Raw genomic sequence first — 5,125 nt, forward strand, 5'->3', positions numbered from 1 at the left:
ACTGATACCACATCCCGCAACGACGAATAATAAATAGGCCGACTGAATAGACAAATTTTCAATTTCAATATGTAGTGAATTACGTACTACCTTTTTTGTTTCTGAGAAAACATACTACATTTGATGGAATATTCTACCTTTTCTATATATGGGGCTTATCTCAATTGTCACCCGCTACATCAAAGCACTCGGGAGGAATTTATACCACATCCCTCAGCTACGAGTAATAATTAGACCGACTCAGTAGACTTTTTTTTTAATTTCAATATTTACTGAAGAACATACTACCTTTCCCTTACATGGGGCTTATTTCAATTTTTTTAATTCACTACAAACCATTGGGTAGAGTACGATAGGTCTCCCTGCTTGCTTCTTTAGTACTTCTCCCCATGAGTCTTGCTCATCTTCTCTATATGGCATCACTGAGAGCTGGCACCAAAAACTAGCCGCCTTGTTACGTATTACACGGACATACTACATACTACATGTCACCATACTCAATACTACATACTATGATACTCCAGCAACTTCAAATACTCATCTCCGAACCAAACACCAGTCCTATATATGCCCAAACCAACTACCTCCTAGTAGTATGTACACGTACTACACGCTCTAGATAAACAAATTAATAAGTGTCATTCACGGCAAACTTAGCCCTGTATAAAACCAACCAGACCACAAAATACTTAATAACAGGCAGAAATAGACTTATTTTTCACAAGTAGCAAAAAAGAGTTTACAACTTTTAAATAAAGGAGTACGTAAACAAAAAGCAGTACATATCCTTCTGAAGACAAGATTCGCCGACGACAGATACCAAAACAAATCCTAGTTACATGCAAAGGTACTGCAAGCCACATAACCAAACTAACCACACTCACTACTTTCTCTTATAACTTGAATTGCGACCACACGTACTCTTATTGTGTCCTTGCTGACCACAGCTACCGCAGTACCTGCTTTGCATTGGCCTAGTAACCCCAGAGCTACTTCCATCTTCAAATTGGATCCTTACTGATGAGCATGCTCCTTTCTTACCTTGCCTTGAAGCAATTTCTCCCTTGGACATATACCTTCGCATCCTAGGTCTTCCTCTTCCCCTTCTAAATTCAGGAGGAAGTATATCACATTCACGAAGACCATCTTCCATCTCCTCATCTTCTACTTCCTCACCTCCCCAATCATCGTCACCGCCTTCTTTAGCCTCACACTCATCTATGCAATTGTCATTGCACAGTTGGGCATCATGATCGCCAAACACATTACCAATAGGTTTCTTCCCTTGTAATCTTTCACTTTGGCGAGTTTCCTTCGTGCTTGATTTTGCCGTGGCTGTCATTAATTTCAAATCTTTCAGGTGATTGCACATCACTTCCATTGTCTTCTGATATGTCTCAGTGTTTGTGTCCCCAATCCGAACCATGTCAAGCGCGGTCTGATACATCAGATCGTGTCAATACGTCCTCGATGCAGCAGCTTCATTATCATTGATGTACCCTTTGAGATGTTCTGGAATGGATTCTCTACCTTTCTTTGTCCACCTCTTCTTAACATACTTTTCTGGTATCTCCCTGACTCCAAATTGCACCATCACCTACACACAAATTAATGTTAGCAACCACAGCCATATGAGGAAAAATATTTGCAGAAGAATTTAGGATGCCGATACTTTTATTACTTACCCTCAATATGTGCCGGCAGAGTATCCCCAAGTGCTCAAACAGTTTGCACACACACGAAAATTCTTGCTCACCAACGATGGCCTCAACATCATACTCTCTTCTGCCCCAGCTATCCTTATCATCACCCATATGGATCACCAAAAAATGGTTCTCCTGCGACGATGGTCTTATATCATAAGACACACTCCAAACAAACTGTTCCTTGAACCTTTTGAAAGCACCTCTTGTGTACACACGCGCAGCATGTTTTTCCAAAGGCGACTTCGTAGCTGTAACCACCTTATCCTGCATCGCCATCAATATAAAATCAGTAATAACACATGGGTGATCTATATTATAGCTACAATCAAGGCAATTACACTGTCATTATGCGTAAACAAAATACTTACATCAGATGTGTGGAACTCTTCGGCGTCTTCCTCCTGTATTCTGTCATAAAAGAAACTTTCATACTTCCTGACAAGGACATTCATCGGAGAAGATGGCTTCACATACTTCTTAAGAACATGGTTCATACTCTCACTTCTCTGAGTGGTCGACATTTTAGCAAAAAAATGTGATTTGAAGTAAACAGGAGCCCATTGTGTCCTCATATCCCACATCCGTTTCATGTATGTGCTAGACTCTAGTTCATACCTTTTCACTAAATCAATCCAAGCTCTCTCGAACTCATCTATTGTCTGCGGGTCATTCAAAACTCTATGAAACTCATTCTTGAAAGTGCTCCTCTTGCTATATATGTTCCCAAAGTTCTCTTTAGCATTCTTCAGTACATGCCACTTGCAAACTCTATGAATCGTACCAGGCCACACCTCCGCGATTGCCACTTCCATCTGATAACAGTTATCTACACAAAAATGTATGAACATGTCAAAAAAAGATATACTATATACTACAAGATTTTTACTAACCGTTGCAAATACCTGTCAGAATTGCCGACGGCCTTTTTCCATGCATTGCACAACTGAAAGACTGAAATAACCATTTGAACGCATCGACGGTTTCCTCCCTCATCATACAACATCCAAATACTACTGTTTGGAAGTGATTATTCACCCCAACAAAAATACCAAGCGGCATCTTATACATATTAGTCTGATAGGTAGTATCAAATGTCACAACATCGCCAAAGTGCTCGAAACTAAGCCTCGACAGTGCATGTGACCAAAATACATTTTTTATCCTACCGGCCCCATCCACCTGCATGGTGTAGTAGAAGTTATCACTTCGCGCCTGTAGCTCTTTGAAGTAATCAATTGTTTTCTGAACATCATCACTACACTCATCTCTTCTTATAGCATACGCTAATCTGTTCATTGCCCTTCGACTAAAAGGTGCCATACCAGGGCCTCCGTGCATTCCTGAAACCAATCCATACATGCCTGTCGGAGCCATACCATTATCTACCATACCTTGAACGATAGTCTTTGTGCCTTCATCTATAAAGTTGTGCGACCTATACTGCTTAGTAAGCCTTACTTTATTTTTAAGAGGGTGGTTATGAACACTGATAAACTTTGTCACCATCCAATCATGCCTCGCTGACGAACGATTAATTCTAAGCATAGCTTTACATCCTATCCTAGTTGCTGCATTTTGCACCTTTTTGTCAATGCCCTGTTCAACATGGTAGATGCAAATCAATAACTAGTACACACGATACATTGGAAACAACTACAATTTACAAACACATACCTGACGCACACAACAGAACTCTTGCATGGTTTTCACCCCTCCCTTCCTCTCCCTACGATTGGAGCGCCTGATCCCGAAACCATAGAATCTAGCATAAAGATTATAAAACGCATATCCGTCTACATCTTCTTTGAAGAGCTGACCCAGTTTCGGCACTATTACTGATGGTTGATAAAAAGACGCAGGAATGGGAGCCTCGACAACTTCATTATCAACCACCACCCTAAAAACACATAACTCCATTACTACTTCATACAGTACGCATGCGTACAACAAAGAAATCGTACACAGTACATCGATCTACATTACCTCTCAATTGGAATTTCCTCGATGCCATCTTCTCCGGCCTTGTTCTGGTCATCCTCGACGCTAGGTACGACCGCAATCGGAGGATCTGCATCCACGCAACCGGCAGCAACGACGCCTCCGCCATTATCAAACTCCATGATCTGTTGTTGCTCTACTCCCGCTCCACGTGCTACCTCCCTCAACGGATCTGCATCCATCATGCACCTTCGACTGAGTTTGTGAGGGTGTGTCTATCTGGAACGGAGCACCTACAAGTGCGTGTTTGTTAACGCAACCAACCCTCCTTCCTGAAGCACTACTAGTCACTCCCTTCCATTACGTGTTAGACAACTGACCGGCTCAACAAACCACATGCATGCATGCCCATCCAGCTCAACTAACCACAATTTTCTCCACGTCAAACCCCAGCAAGCCTACTTATCCGGAACGCGTGACCATTTCGCTTATCTAAAACTATCGAAAAAATCTGGAATATTATACAGCAAACTAGGATACTCGTCCTCTGGTATATACTACTTCACGATAGATACTACTGCAATAAAAAATGCTCCATTTTCTATCGTCAAGTCCACAACTATACGACAAATACTACCTACTACTCCTACATATTTTCATCCATTCTGTTAGCCAATAAACTCTGCTATCGACTATACTTTTTTATTAAGAAATCAAACATATACTTCTTTCTCATTACGGCATAACGTACATACTGATAAAAAGATTGCCGTACCATCAACAAAAACATCCAACTATGTTTAGAAATCACGCACTTTATACACATACAAACTCGATGGAAGAACTTTATTATCTTCGATGTTTCAGGAAAATACAAATTCCATACAGATGTGAAAAATATTCTAAGATGGCGTACCATCAATTTGACACTAACCGAAATAAAACTACCAATTCAACTAAACTACATAAATTCATGTTCACATCTACTTCGTCTTCTATCGACCACAAGTAATCCGGTTGTGCCCCAGAGCGCTGCAAGCCGTGCACCGCCTCACTCCATTGCGATCACGATGTGGTCGTTCTTCCATCCGTCGCCGTATGGCAGCAATTAGTCTCCCATGCCTCTCGGTGATGGAGATCAACCCGTCGATCCTGTTAATTACTTCCATCATACGGTTGTACTGGCTGCAAAAATAAGGGAGCAAATGCTAATCAAAATCGACAACCAACTAGTAGTACATCTCAGAATAATAGAACACATACTCTAGAGAAATAGTGATGCGTTGATTCTCTTGGCCGGCTGGCTCCTCAGATCTATCACCACTGTCCATGCCCTGAAAGAAGAATAAACTACTCAGATGTCCCTTCTGCCGTCTCACACGAAACCCGAATGCCCCCTTTATAGCCGGCTTCACCCGTCATTACTTCAAAAGCTGGACGTAACTTCCAGCCTACAAATCAGGGATTGCATTAATTTTTTG

The sequence above is a fragment of the Triticum aestivum genome, chromosome 4A (genome assembly GCF_018294505.1).
Source record: "Triticum aestivum cultivar Chinese Spring chromosome 4A, IWGSC CS RefSeq v2.1, whole genome shotgun sequence".
Taxonomy (NCBI): Eukaryota; Viridiplantae; Streptophyta; class Magnoliopsida; order Poales; family Poaceae; genus Triticum; species Triticum aestivum.